This window comes from Salvelinus alpinus, chromosome 1 (assembly GCF_045679555.1).
Source record: "Salvelinus alpinus chromosome 1, SLU_Salpinus.1, whole genome shotgun sequence".
NCBI classification, from domain to species: domain Eukaryota; kingdom Metazoa; phylum Chordata; class Actinopteri; order Salmoniformes; family Salmonidae; genus Salvelinus; species Salvelinus alpinus.
Genome location: NC_092086.1, coordinates 37,397,819 through 37,413,834, shown reverse-complemented (window position 1 = coordinate 37,413,834; position 16,016 = coordinate 37,397,819). Strand labels below are relative to the sequence as shown.

General features: G+C 50.2%; 1 protein-coding gene across 1 annotated transcript in view; it reads right to left on the bottom strand.

Annotated features, from left to right (window-relative positions):
- LOC139574878 (SH3 and multiple ankyrin repeat domains protein 1-like) overlaps window positions 1-15,606 on the bottom strand; it is an 86,633-nt gene extending 71,027 nt beyond the window's left edge. Inside the window, exon 1 of the mRNA XM_071399856.1 lies at window positions 15,148-15,606. The gene's annotated coding sequence lies outside the window, so the exon portion shown is untranslated. The remainder of the gene's footprint in view (window positions 1-15,147) is intronic.
- Between the last annotated feature and the right edge of the window lie 410 nt (window positions 15,607-16,016).

Below are 16,016 nucleotides of genomic sequence, written 5' to 3'. Positions count from 1 at the left end.
GTCCCTCCACTGTTACTATAAATACTACCTATAAATACTGCCACAGCACAGCCCCTCCAATGTTACTATAAATACTGCAACAGAACAGCCCCTCCACTGTTACAATAAATACTGCCACAGCACAGCCCCTCCACTGTTACTATAAATACTGCCACAGCACAGCCCCTCCACTATTACTATAAATACTGCGACAGCACAGCCCTCCACTGTTACTATAAATACTACCTATAAATATTGCCACAGCACAGCCCCTCCACTGTTACTATAAATACTGCCACAGCACAGCCCCTCCACTGTTACTATAAATACTGCCACAGCACAGCCCCTCCACTGTTACTATAAATACTGCCACAGCCCCTCCACTGTTACTATACATACTGCCACAGCACAGCCCCTCCACTGTTACTATAAATACTGCCACAGCACAGCCCCTCCACTGTTACTATAAATACTGCCACAGCACAGCCCCTCCACTGTTACTATACATACTGCCACAGCACAGCCCCTCCACTGTTACTATAAATACTGCCACAGCACAGCCCCTCCACTGTTACTATAAATACTGCCACAGCACAGCCCCTCCACTGTTACTATAAATACTGCCAGCAGCCCCTCCACTGTTACTATAAATACTGCCAGTAGCGCGTCTATTAGTAATGCACAATGCCGCCCCGCAACCCACAAATTCATCATCACTGCTAAACTTTATAAGCCTCCGCCACAACTAGTTCTTAACCCACGGCCGCACACACACACACGGTCACACACAGTCACGGTCACACACACACTGACACTAGCAGCTCTGACCAAGGACAAGAGTTCCCTGTTGATGAGGCGGTGGGAAAGCCAATAGACTTCATGACTAACTAAATGATGACGTCATATCCTCATCTGAACATATTCGGATTTGAGGGCACCACAACTGCCAGCTGTCAGTCAGGAAGCTCCACTATAAGGTCTGACAGAAGTTCTAGTATGGTGTGACAATGGGGGCACCCCCTGTAGAGGCTGACAGACGCTATGGTGACACGTAGGTTCATCGCTGTAAAGTGTAAGTGCTGACACACACAGAGTGTACTGACTGTATGGGAAGTAGCCTAGTAGCATCGCTAGCTCCACCACAGGCCTCTATCAACTTACCTGGTAAAATAAGGGTACGCATTAAACAGGAAGAATCAAGCTGTCCTCATTGTAATGATCCATAGGGGCTGCTGATCCTGCTGTTACTGCTCTTTACGGCCCTCCGCCCCCCTGCCTTAGGCTGTGATCCCCGTCCCGGGCAGGGCCAGCTTCTCCACCAAGCAGCTGCTTCTATAAATAGCTCCACTTTGATGATGCAGTGGTGACTGCTGGGAAAACTCGCATCCCGCTCTTTCCCACCCTGCCTCCCGATGGCACAATTAGCACTAATAAACTCCCAGCCAATCCTGGCTGCATGGGAGACTCTGGCCAACGCCTCCCTCTAATTGCTATGAATGGGATCATTGCAATGCACCAGATGTGTGGCTGAGATAGGGTGGCTGGTATGAGTAGTGATAACTGCACCACGAGGGAGGGGGAGGGGGAGAGAGAGAGAGAGAGAGAGAGAGAGAGAGAGAGAGAGAGAGAGAGAGAGAGAGCATCCTGGATTGACATGTTGTCAGGACCCGGTGCGAGAAACAGTCACTAAATCGGCAGAACCCAGAAGATGAGGCAGACACAGCAGTACTAGAGATGGTGGTTTAATAAAAAATAGATAACTTCCAAAATACAAAGAAAATCCACAAAGTGGTAAAAACAGCAAGGGAAAAAACAAACCTAAAAGACTAATCCAAAATACAAAAGAACAAAACCAGAGAACCTCTGGAAAATCCAACAAGAGAAAAATATATGTTCACAACAAGGCTTGGGCTGGGGCTGGGTGCTAACATACAAACACTGAGCAAGGAACTAAGGAACACACAGGGATTAAATACTAACAAGGGAACGACATACAGGTGCAAACAATAATAGAGCAAGGGAAAAACAAAAGGTACAAAAAAGGTGCAATGGGGACATCTAGTGACAAAAAACCAGAACAGTCCTGGCCAAAACCTGACAGAATCCCCCTCCTAGGAACGGCTCCTGACGTTCCTACCAGCCTTCTCAGGGTGGAGGGCCCTGAACTGACGAATGAGGTCAGGGTCCAGTATGTCCTTGGCAGGAACCCAGGAGCGCTCCTCGGGACCGTAGCCTTCCCAGTCCACCAGATACTGCCAGGACCGCTGCACCCGGCGGGAGTCCAGTATCCGGTGGACGGTATAAGCCGACTGGCCTCCGATGACACGGGGCGGAGGTCTGCCTGCCGGAATAAGGGGAGAAAAAACAACAGGTTTTAATAAAGAAATGTGAAATGTGGGATTGATTTTAAGGGATCTGGGTAAGTGCAGGCGAAAAGTAACGGGATTGACTCTCCTGGCAATCTTAAAGGGTCCGATGAATCTCTGGGACAGCTTGCGAGACTCCACCCGTAGCGGTAAGTTTTTTTGTTGAGAGCCATACTCTCTGGCCGGGGTACAGGGTAGGACCGGGACGGCGACGTCTGTTGGCTTGTCGTTGGTACTGCTGAGAGGAACGCAGAAGATTAAGACGGGCCTTCTTCCACGTAAGCCGACAGCGTCTGATGAACCTCGAGGCTGAAGGCACTCTGACTTCTGCCTCCTGGTCCGGGAACAATAGAGGAGCATAGCCAAACTGACACTTGTGCGGGGATATACCAGTGGAGGAGGAGCACAAGGTGTTGTGCGCGTACTCAGCCCAAACAATGAAGGATGACCATGTGGATGGGTTGTTGGAAACCATACATCTGAGGGTGGTTTCCAGCTCCTGATTCATCCTCTCAGTTTGGCCGTTGGACTCCGGATGGTACCCTGAAGATAAACTGGCCGTGGCCCCTATGAGTTGGCAGAAGGCCTTCCAAAACCTTGAGGCGAACTGGGGACCTCTGTCGGAAACCATATCTTGCGGGATGCCAAAGACTCGGAACACATGGTTAATCACCAACTCAGCTGTTTCCTTGGCAGAAGGTAATTTGGTCAAGGGAACAAACCTGGCCGCCTTAGAAAACCTGTCGATGATGACTAGGATCGTAGTATTACCATGGGACGGAGGAAGGCCAGTAATAAAGTCCAGCGAGATATGGGACCAGGGTCGGTGGGGAATAGATAAAGGGTGAAGGAGTCCTTGAGGGCGGAGGTGAGAAGATTTGCCCTGGCAGCACACGGAACAGGCCTTGACGAAAGTGGCAACGTCTTCTTTTATGGTGGGCCACCAGAACTTACGCTGGATGAACTCCAAGGTGCGACCTACGCCCGGGTGACAGGTGAGGCGAGAGGAGTGCCCCCACAGAAGGACTTGGGACCTTGCTGCCTTGGGAACAAACAACCGATTAGCAGGACCTCCTCCAGGGCCCGGTTCGATGGCTTGAGCTTGTTTCACGGTATCCTCCACTTGCCACGAGATCGGAGCCACGATCTTAGCGGCAGGAAGAACAGTCATGTCAGTATCTTCTCGAATGGCAGGAGAGTAGACTCGTGACAAGGCATCCGGTTTGAGATTCTTCGACCCGGGTCTATAGGTGAGAATAAACTGGAATCGGCTGAAGAAAAGAGACCATCGAGCTTGTCTGGAGTTCAACCGCTTCGCCTGCTGGATATACTCCAGATTTTTGTGGTCCGTAAGCACTTGAAACGGTTGAGAAGCCCCCTCGAGCCAGTGTCTCCATTCCTTCAATGCCATCTTAACCGCTAGGAGTTCACGATCCCCCACATCGTAATTCCTCTCGGCCGGGGTAAGCCGGTGAGAGAAGAAGGCGCAAGGATGAAGCCTCTTGTCTTCACCTCTCTGAGACAGGACAGCTCCAACACCAACCTCTGATGCGTCTACCTCCACCACAAAAGGTTCATCCGCCGTCGGTAGTGTCAGGATGGGAGCAGAGAGGATGCGCTGCTTGAGTCCTTGGAAGGCCGTCTCAGCTTCTCTTCCCCACAGAAACCTTGTGTTGCCACCCTTGGTTAAAGCTGAGAGAGGGGCTGCCACCGAGCTGAAGTTCTTGATGAACTTGCGGTAGAAGTTAGTGAAGCCCAGGAAACGCTGAACTTCCTTAACGGACTTGGGGGTGGGCCAATCTGCTACCGCCCCTACCTTCTTGGGGTCCATCTGGACTCGACCGGGTTCCACTACAAATCCCAGGAACTGTACTCGAGAGGAATGGAATTCACACTTTTCCGGCTTAACGTACAAATGGCTGTCTAGGAGGCGTTTGAGCACTTGTCTGACATGCTTAGTGTGTTCTTGAAGGGAGCTCAAAAAGATGAGGATGTCATCCAAGTAAACAAACACGAAAATGTTAAGCATATCCCTAAGCACATCGTTTATGAGCGCTTGGAACACAGCCGGGGCGTTGGTCAGGCCAAAGGGCATCACCAAGTATTCGTAGTGACCAGTAGGCGTGTTGAAAGCGGTCTTCCACTCGTCACCGGGTTTGATCCGCACAAGATGGTATGCGTTCCGCAGGTCAAGCTTAGTGAAGACCACTGCTTCCTGGAGCAGCTCAAAGGCTGTGGCCATAAGGGGTAGCGGGTAGCGGTTACGGACGGTTATGGCATTAAGTCCCCGGTAGTCGATGCAAGGACGTAATCCCCCGTCTTTTTTGGCCACAAAGAAAAACCCTGCTCCCGCCGGCGAGGTGGATGGACGCATGAGGCCTGCTGCCAGAGCGTCCTTGATGTAGGTATCCATAGCAGCTCGTTCGGGAGGAGATAGGGAAAAGATCCGACCCCTGGGGGGGCAGGTGCCCGGAAACAGGTCGATGGGGCAATCGTAAGGTCTATGGGGTGGTAGTTTGGTGGCCCTCTGTTTGCTAAATACCGGTTTGAGGTCATGGTAACACTCGGGAACTCGGGACAGGTCGAATGATTCTAGAGACTCGGGAGGGGAACTCGGGGAACTTGGGAAGATACAAGTGGCTTGGCACGTAGGACCCCACTGCTTGATAGTGCCCACAGACCAGTCGATGTGAGGGTTATGGCTGTGAAGCCAGGGGTATCCAAGGACGAGAGGGAACTCGGAACACGAGGTCAGATGAAAGTTCATCACTTCCTGGTGTTGGGAAACTGAAAGACGCAAGGGGGTAGTGACACGAGTGACAAGTCCAGATCCCAAAGGGCTTCCATCCAACGTAGTAACCCTTATGGGGTCACTTAGAGGTTCAGAGGGAACGCCATTCTCCTTCGCCCAGACACCATCCATGAAGTTACCTGCGGCTCCAGAGTCTACCAAGGCTTGAAGGGGAAGCTCGTGGTTGTCCCAGGAAAGGGTAACTGGAATGAGCAGGCGGGAGTTGGATGGATGGGAGGAGGTTATGTTTCCCGTTACAGTCCTCCCAGGCCTGCACGGGAGAGTGCGTTTTCCCTGGAGCCCGGGACACGTGGAGAGGAAATGGCCCGGTTTGCCGCAATATAGACAGCATCGCTCCCTCATCCGGCGGTCTCTCTCAGCCTGGGAGATGCGTCCAACCTGCATGGGTTCCGGTGGAGTCAGCGGGGATAAAGGTGGAGACTCGGAGCTGGGACCGATAGGAGCTAGGGTGAGAGATCTACGGTTGAGCTCTCTCTCTCTCAGACGCTGGTCTATGCGTGAAGCCAACTTGATCAGGGACTCGAGGTTGTCCGGTGGTTCCCGAGTGGCCAGTTCATCTTGGATGGTGTCGGAAAGACCCTTCAAAAAGCACACTGTGAGCGCCTCGTCATTCCAGCCACTCGCTGCTGCCACCGTGCGGAACTGGATGGCATAGTCCGTCACGCTGCGCCGACCTTGGCGGAGAGTCAGGAGCTGTTTGGCTGAGTCAGGACCGCTGGTAGGACCTTGAAACACTCGCTTGAATTCATCAGCAAAGGTAGAATAGCTGGCACAGCAGGGACTTTGGGCATCCCACACAGCAGTAGCCCAGGCTAGGGCTTTTTCCGACAGCAGGGTGATGATATATGCTATCTTGGACCGGTCGGTGGGAAATGACGAGGGTTGCAGCTCGAAGGAGAGAGAACATTGGGTGAAAAACCCCTTACAACCACTCGGATCACCTGAGAACCGTTGGGGAGGCGGCAGACGAGGTTCAGCCAGGGGGTTAACTGCCACGGGCACTTGAATCTGATGAACTGGAGCAGAAGCGGTTGCAGGAGAAAGTTGATCAGAAATCTGCTTTATGGAAGTCATCATCTCCGACAGAAGTTGAGAATGTCCAGCCATTAAGGCCTCTTGCTGAACCAGAGCAGCTTCGTGACGTTGGACAGTCCCCTCGTGGTGGGACAGCATGGGAAAAAAGTCCTGGGTACTGGCTGCCTCTGGGTTCATTTTAATGGCTCAGTGTTTCTGTCAGGACCCGGTGCGAGAAACAGTCACTAAATCGGCAGAACCCAGAAGATGAGGCAGACACAGCAGTACTAGAGATGGTGGTTTAATAAAAAATAGATAACTTCCAAAATACAAAGAAAATCCACAAAGTGGTAAAAACAGCAAGGGAAAAAACAAACCTAAAAGACTAATACAAAATACAAAAGAACAAAACCAGAGAACCTCTGGAAAATCCAACAAGAGAAAAATATATGTTCACAACAAGGCTTGGGCTGGGGCTGGGTGCTAACATACAAACACTGAGCAAGGAACTAAGGAACACACAGGGATTAAATACTAACAAGGGAACGACATACAGGTGCAAACAATAATAGAGCAAGGGAAAAACAAAAGGTACAAAAAAGGTGCAATGGGGACATCTAGTGACAAAAAAACAGAACAGTCCTGGCCAAAACCTGACACATGTCACTGGTTTCTGTTTGTCTAGGTGGGGAGAGATTGACATGTCACTGGTTTCTGAGAGAGAGAGAGAGAGAGAGAGAGAGAGAGAGAGAGAGAGAGAGAGAGAGAGATATATATATATATATATGCAGGCGGCAGGCGAGGGGTTCCCCAGGGAGACACAGGCTGGTTTAGCTTGGCCCTGTCCTACACTGGAAGTGACACAGACACAGGTGTGAAGCAACTAAACCCATGTCCACTCTTCCCTTAACAGAGTGGCAGAAGACAGACACCATGGTGTTATTTCTGAACATAACCACCCCAGTGCCAGACAGACAGCAGTACTCATCGGTCATTTATCTTTGTGTCCGTCCACTCTCGCAAATCCCGAATAATACATTTTCTCTGTGAACAGGCGGCAATTGTCTGCAGCTAAATCTGGCTTGAGTAAAGTGTGCTGGTCTGTGTGCTCATTGATGACAGCTTTTGGCCTGAAAACATCTAGTCTTTCAGGTATCTGACATTTCCACTCTCTCAATGACTTCTCAAGTTGAAGTGTCTTAAACACCACACCACTGGACCTGAGAAAAAGACAAGCAAAACCACAGATGGAAATGGGTAAAAGCACAGAGAGAGAGAGAGAGGAGGTATCAGGAATCAGGAGGAGAGAGAGAGGAGGTATCAGGAATCAGGAGGAGAGAGAGAGAAGGTATCAGGAATCAGGAGGAGAGAGAGGAGGTATCAGGAATCAGGAGGAGAGAGAGGAGGTATCAGGAATCAGGAGGAGAGAGAGGAGGTATCAGGAATCAGGAGGAGAGAGAGGAGGTATCAGGAATCAGGAGGAGAGAGAGGAGGTATCAGGAATCAGGAGGAGAGAGAGGAGGTATCAGGAATCAGGAGGAGAGAGAGGAGGTATCAGGTATCAGGAGGAGAGAGAGGAAGAGAGAAAGGACTATACTGAAGTAGGACAGAGCACAAGGGAGGCCGTCTGTCCCAGATCAGTCGATTACCGCGGGCAGGAGGAGAAGAGAGGAAGAGAGAGAGAGAGTAAACGAGTGGGCTAAATCTGGAGTTATGAACTATCCCCCAGAGCAACATAGCAAATACTGAAGAGGAAGTCATCCTGCATTCTCTGCACTTGAACAAACACACCAGGAGGAGAGAGAGGCAGGAGGGCAACACGGAACAATGTCTTATTGAGTGTGAGGGGGTGAGAGGCCATGAAAGGAGGGACAGACAGAACAGAGATGAAGGAAAGGAAGACCAGATGTAGTAAGCATCATGTTTCTCCTCGAAAAGACATCTGAAAGAGCATTACCTGCATTGATCTGTCTAAACAACATGGACTACAGTAAGGTAACTCAAAACCTCCTTATTCAAGGCAGGTAAGCAGATGCCTGTAGAGAGTGAACGTAAACATTACATAAGCAAAATTACATTCAAACACATTTTTGAGAGATATTGAAACATCTGGCATCTTTAATCCATGTAAAGAGATATAATCCTCAGTGGATGTGTTAACCATGTGTTGCTGCTGTGTCAAGTCTGACACATTTCAGAACAGAGTTCAATGATTGGTATTTCCCTGCCAACGCAGGCTGAATATTAAGTCAGTGACTCAGAAAAACAGTGGCTCATCAGAAGCCTTTGCAGGACCTCCACTGCCTTCATGGGAAACAGAAATAGACATGAAAGCCATGTCCATTAGCTGCTTGGTTACTCAGTGAATTCATCAGTCTATTGATTGCCATCTCTACATCAGTTGTTGGTCCCACTGGAGTCCCTTTGGCTACCATCCAGCTCCCTGAGGTAAACCCTTACCTACCAGCCTGGCTCTGAGCCTGTCCTGCCCTGCCTCCAGTCCTGAGGTGCCTATCCTACCCTGTCTCCTGTCCTGTATGCTGCCTCTGAACCAGCCTTGTCTTTCTCTGCCCTTACCCTGGCCTTCCCCGTGGTATTCCAGGCTCTGCCAGACTTTGATAGCATTTTATGGTCATAATCTACTCAAAACTTCAACGCAGCCAACCAGAAGAGGGTGGACTCCCCTCTAGAGCCTCCATCCTCTCAAGGGTTCTTCCTAGATTTTGGACTTGGCTACTATCAACCTGGCTTTCTCAATTGCTTGATAATTAATGGTCAGTTTCTCAAACAATCAGGTTGCAGATGAGTCCTGAGTCCAGATGAGTCCTGGTCTGTGGGTGACTTGATCAGTATGAGCATGATGTTTGACAGTCATTGAGTCACTGTTCGTCACAATATAAATGGCTCAGTTTGTCTGCCAATCAATATGAGTGTGTGTAGCTGTGTGTATAATTGATCTGGTGCTGAGTATTTCAGCTTAGCGTATTGACGTCATGGCATGAGAGGACCACTTGAGGAACAAAGACATTGTCAGGACGGTATTCCCACATACTGACACACAGTCAGCGGGGAGCAGCACCGACACTGGGCTCTACGTCAGGGACACTGACACACAGTCAGCGGGGAGCAGCACCGACACTGGGCTCTACGTCAGGGACACTGACACACAGTCAGCGGGGAGCAGCACCGACACTGGGCTCTACGTCAGGAACACTGACACACAGTCAGCGGGGAGCAGCACCGACACTGGGCTCTACGTCAGGGACACTGACACACAGTCAGCGGGGAGCAGCACCGACACTGGGCTCTACGTCAGGGACACTGACACACAGTCAGCGGGGAGCAGCACCGACACTGGGCTCTACGTCAGGAACACTGACACACAGTCAGCGGGGAGCAGCACCGACACTGGGCTCTACGTCAGGGACACTGACACACAGTCAGCGGGGAGCAGCACCGACACTGGGCTCTACGTCAGGGACACTGACACACAGTCAGCGGGGAGCAGCACCGACACTGGGCTCTACGTCAGGAACACTGACACACAGTCAGCGGGGAGCAGCACCGACACTGGGCTCTACGTCAGGGACACTGACACACAGTCAGCGGGGAGCAGCACCGACACTGGGCTCTACGTCAGTAACACTGACACACAGTCAGCGGGGAGCAGCACCGACACTGGGCTCTACGTCAGGGACACTGACACACAGTCAGCGGGGAGCAGCACCGACACTGGGCTCTACGTCAGGAACACTGACACACAGTCAGCGGGGAGCAGCACCGACACTGGGCTCTACGTCAGGGACACTGACACACAGTCAGCGGGGAGCAGCACCGACACTGGGCTCTACGTCAGGGACACTGACACACAGTCAGCGGGGAGCAGCACCGACACTGGGCTCTACGTCAGGGACACTGACACACAGTCAGCGGGGAGCAGCACCGACACTGGGCTCTACGTCAGGGACACTGACACACAGTCAGCGGGGAGCAGCACCGACACTGGGCTCTACGTCAGGGACACTGACACACAGTCAGCGGGGAGCAGCACCGACACTGGGCTCTACGTCAGGGACACTGACACACAGTCAGCGGGGAGCAGCACCGACACTGGGCTCTACGTCAGGAACACTGACACACAGTCAGCGGGGAGCAGCACCGACACTGGGCTCTACGTCAGGGACACTGACACACAGTCAGCGGGGAGCAGCACCGACACTGGGCTCTACGTCAGGGACACTGACACACAGTCAGCGGGGAGCAGCACCGACACTGGGCTCTACGTCAGTAACACTGACACACAGTCAGCGGGGAGCAGCACCGACACTGGGCTCTACGTCAGGGACACTGACACACAGTCAGCGGGGAGCAGCACCGACACTGGGCTCTACGTCAGTAACACTGACACACAGTCAGCGGGGAGCAGCACCGACACTGGGCTCTACGTCAGTGACACTGACACACAGTCAGCGGGGAGCAGCACCGACACTGGGCTCTACGTCAGGGACACTGACACACAGTCAGCGGGGAGCAGCACCGACACTGGGCTCTACGTCAGGGACACTGACACACAGTCAGCGGGGAGCAGCACCGACACTGGGCTCTACGTCAGTAACACTGACACACAGTCAGCGGGGAGCAGCACCGACACTGGGCTCTACGTCAGGGACACTGACACACAGTCAGCGGGGAGCAGCACCGACACTGGGCTCTACGTCAGGGACACTGACACACAGTCAGCGGGGAGCAGCACCGACACTGGGCTCTACGTCAGGAACACTGACACACAGTCAGCGGGGAGCAGCACCGACACTGGGCTCTACGTCAGGAACACTGACACACAGTCAGCGGGGAGCAGCACCGACACTGGGCTCTACGTCAGGGACACTGACACACAGTCAGCGGGGAGCAGCACCGACACTGGGCTCTACGTCAGGAACACTGAAGATATACTCTGGAACTTTGGCGACTAAGTATTTTTAAACCTCCTGCTTTGGGCTGGATGTGTCATCACATGCATAATCTATGAGCATAATTACTGTAGGAAATGCCTAGTTTGAAAGCAACAGTTTTGCTGGAAGCAGTGCTGTGCCATTTTCCCTACGTGGGCCGTCCCCCTAGCAATTCCAGTTCAACCAACGAGCTTCAGCCCCTCGCCATATGAGTGACAGCTAGCAAGATGCAAATGATGCACCCACAGCAGAGAGAGAGAGAGAGAGAGAGAGCTATGACGTGGTGCACATATCTGCACATGTGATGTAGTAAGCAATTTTAGGGGACCACTTTTTGCTCGTGAGTGCTACTTTCAGAACTACTGGCTAAAAAGTATACAAAAGTACAGGAGAACCCTTTAACATTTCCATGTTAGTCATTTAGCAGATGCTCATATCCAGAGCGACTTACAGGAGTAATTAGGTTTAAGTGACTTGCTAAAGGGCACATTGACTGATTTTTCTCCTAGTCACCTCGGGGATTCAAACCAGTGACCTTTCGGTTACTGGCCCAACATTCTTCACTGCCAGGCTACCCAGCAATGCATTCTCGTATCAAACACACACTCAGAAATACACACACATACTGTACAGTAGTGGGAGTTGAGAGAGAAAGGCAGAGGAGAAGTTTCTACATGTTGGGCAAAGGAATGTCAGTGTCATTCCAGTTTTGTGATTTATCAATCGCTCTCACCATTGAGGCTAATTTTAGATCTCCCTTTGTGTGCCTCTGTCTGATTATCCACTCTGTCATCCTCTCATCTCTCTCGCCACCCGCCCGCAGCTAATGTGCACATATAAAACACCAACAGAGTGTGTGTGTGTGTGTGCCTGCGCATGGCGTCTGTGTCCAAATATCTTCCCTAAATCTGGTCCCTATCAATAGTTGAATCAACAGTGTAACTTTCTCTTCTGCTTTATTAAGTACAGCCTCCCTCCCCCCTCTCTCCCTCCCTCTCTCTCTCCCTCTCTCTCTCTCCCTCCCTCTCCCTCTCTCTCCCTCTCTCTCTCCCTCTCTCTCTCCCTCCCTCCCTCTCTCTCTCCCTCCCTCTCTCTCCCTCCCTCCCTCTCTCTCTCCCTCCCTCCCTCCCTCCCTCTCTCCCTCCCTCCCTCCCTCCCTCTCTCCCTCCCTCCCTCCCAGCATCTTGCTGCATCATCAAGGCTTGTGTGTAATTAAATGTGCCCACTACAATGACCCATCAACACCCAGTGATCAGTGTTCCCTCCAATGGCTGATATGATGGAGGAAGAACATCAGAGACAAAGACATCTATAGAAAGACTCAGATAATGACAGGGACAGAGCAGACCAACCGTGTGCTTCCATCTGAAGAAGGTCCTTATAATACAACCTTACAATAATCCTTATAATAATACAGCCTTATAATAATATAGCCTACAAACCCTTACCACAAGGACCCAGGTAAACCACCTGTGTGTGTGTGTGGGTATATGCAGGCACATGTGGAAGTTCATTCAAATGAAAGTAGATGTGGATATATAAGTGTTTGTCACAGGTGCATACGCCTTTGGATGCACAGCAAAGTGCACAATAGTGTATGTACATATGGATGTATCTAAATGTCTACGTGCATGTTGGAATACATGGACAGGTGTATATGTGTGGCGGATCATACGTGGTAGTTCTGCCCATGCAGTGTTCCCCTGGCATCATGACATCATTGACTACGTGGCTTCTAATGGTTGTGTCTTCTGATGTGAGTACCAATCACATTCACCAGCTGCTTGACTGTGTAGCAGTCCATCACCGTCCTGTATGGGTACAACAGCCTTCAGTAGACTAATGCATGCCAATGGATGTGGGTGGGTGTGTAAATAATACCTCGCTGATGCCTTGTACTGAACACCACTTCCAGTGGGACTGCCTACACAAATTGCCATCTCAAGCCAATCCTACCTTCTTGTCCTTCACTGAACTACCTCCAGAAAAGGTCCCACTTTCTCTTTCCGTCCCCTTTTCCATCTGAGAAGGTGTGATATACAGTGGGGAGAACAAGTATTTGATACACTGCAGATTTTGCAAGTTTTCCTACTTACAAAGCATGTAGAGGTCTGTAATTTTTGTCATCGGTACACTTCAACTGTGAGAGACGGAATCTAAAACAAAAATCCAGAAAATCACAATATATGATTTTTCAGTAATTTATTTGCATTTTATTGCATGACATAAGTATTTGATAACCTACCAACCAGTAAGAATTCCGGCTCTCACAGACCTGTTAGTTTTTCTTTAAGAAGCCCTCCTGTTCTCCACTCATTACCTTTATTAACTGCACCTGTTTGAACTCGTTACCTGTATAAAAGACACCTTTCCACACACTCAATCAAACAGACTCCAACCTCTCCACAATGGCCAAGACCAGAGAGCTGTGTAAGGACATCAGGGATAAAATTGTAGACCTGCACAAGGCTGGGATGGGCTACAGGACAATAGGCAAGCAGCTTGGTGAGAAGGCAACAACTGTTGGCGCAATTATTAGAAAATGGAAGAAGTTCAAGATCACCCTCGGTCTGGGGCTCCATGCAAGATCTCACCTCGTGGGGCATCAATGATCATGAGGAAGGTGAGAGATCAGCCCAGAACTACACGGCAGGACCTGGTCAATGACCTGAAGAGAGCTGGGACCACAGTCTCAAAGAAAACCATTAGTAACACACTACGCCGTCATGGATTAAAATCCTGCAGCACACGCAAGGTCCCCCTGCTCAAGCCAGCGCATGTCCAGGCCCGTCTGAAGTTTGCCAATGACCATCTGGATGATCCAGAAGAGGAATGGGAGAAGGTCATGTGGTCTGATGAGACAAAAATAGAGCTTTTTGGTCTAAACTCCACTCGCCGTGTTTGGAGGAAGAAGAAGGATGAGTACAACCCCAAGAACACCATCCCAACCGTGAAGCATGGAGGTGGAAACATCATTCTTTGGGGATGCTTTTCTGCAAAGGGGACAGGACGACTGCACCGTATTGAGGGGAGGATGGATGGGGCCATGTATCGCCAGATCTTGGCCAACAACCTCCTTCCCTCAGTAAGAGCATTGAAGATGGGTCGTGGCTGGGTCTTCCAGCATGACAACGACCCGAAACACACAGCCAGGGCAACTAAGGAGTGGCTCCGTAAGAAGCATCTCAAGGTCCTGGAGTGGCCTAGCCAGTCTCCAGACCTGAACCCAATAGAAAATCTTTGGAGGGAGCTGAAAGTCCATATTGCCCAGCGACAGCCCCGAAACCTGAAGGATCTGGAGAAGGTCTGTATGGAGGAGTGGGCCAAAATCCCTGCTGCAGTGTGTGCAAACCTGGTCAAGAACTACAGGAAACGTATGATCTCTGTAATTGCAAACAAAGGTTTCTGTACCAAATATTAAGTTCTGCTTTTCTGATGTATCAAATAGTTATGTCATGCTATAAAATGCAAATGAATTACTTAAAAATCATAGAATGTGATTTTTCTGGATTTTTGTTTTAGATTCCGTCTCTCACAGTTGAAGTGTACCTATGATAAAAATTACAGACCTCTACATGCTTTGTAAGTAGGAAAACCTGCAAAATCGGGAGTGTATCAAATACTTGTTCTCCCCACTGTATGTACTGCTATCAGAGTATTCTGCTGCCAAAATGTCAATGTTGCCCAACTCTCCCTTCTGTCTTCTGCCTTCTCACCACCTCCTCCTCCTTTATCTCTCTGTCATCTTGTTCTGTCATTTATCTTCTCTCTGCACGGTATTTGCCTGTGTACCTTCCTCTACAGTCACAGTATTGATATGACTCTCCGTCAACCCACGTGACCAATGAATTAGACACATTTCACATCAACGCTGTAACTTGCATAAACAACCCGCAACCGCAACTCCCTCTAACCCTCTCCATTCTTTCCTGAGACAATCCCTGCTCTCGTCTGCTTGCCTTGCAATATTTCCCCATGCACCTCTCTCTGTCTCCCTCGGATGCAGAAAAAGCGCTTCACTTACTGTTCTTCTTCTGTTGCACTTGATTCACAGATCCCTCCTTTGGAAATGGAGAGTGACAGAAGTGGTGGAGGGAGGGAGGGGGATCCACACACAAAAATAAGGAGAGAGGCAGCGCAAAATAAAAATCAAAAAAGAATGGGAGAAGTGGAAAAATCACCGCTGATAGTGAGGCCTTTGAAAATCACATTTTACGTGGTGTCCGGTGTCTGTGTGTGCTGTGGGGCGATGCATATTCTCCATGTCGGTCTTCTAGCGCCAGGCAGCACAACCCAGTAGTAACACTTCTATTTCCTCAGTCCTGAAAATGTCCCTCTGCCTCTCTCTCTTCCCCTCTAGCATGTTCAAACAGCCCAATCTCTCTCTCACTTTCATCTGGTTGGTTTATTTCCCTCTATCCCCCTCCCATACCTGTGTCTCTCTCACTCTCTAGCGCTCTCGCCCCTCCCCCTCATCCTCTCCTCCGAGTCTCCCTCTCTCGCCTACACCAGCACCCAGATACAGGGCACACCCCTCCCTCTCTTTCTCTCTCTCTCTTCCCTCATCTCCCCTTCTCGCTCTCTCTCCCTCTCTTTGATGTTTTGAAGAGTTCTTCACTCTTAGCTGGGAATAAATAAAAAAAATTACAGAACTGAAGACACTACAGAACACAGACAGTGGGAACCACCCAGCACCACAGACTTCACAGGGAAACAGACCCAAACTGTCAAATTACACACAATATCGACAGCACAAATACAATGGATAATAAAATTATCCAATTATTTTCATCATCTCAATGATTGTTTTTCCTAATCAAATTATCCCAACAGACACAGTCTGAGCAGATGCAGCAGGACTGCCGAGCGACACACATAATGAAATATAAATTA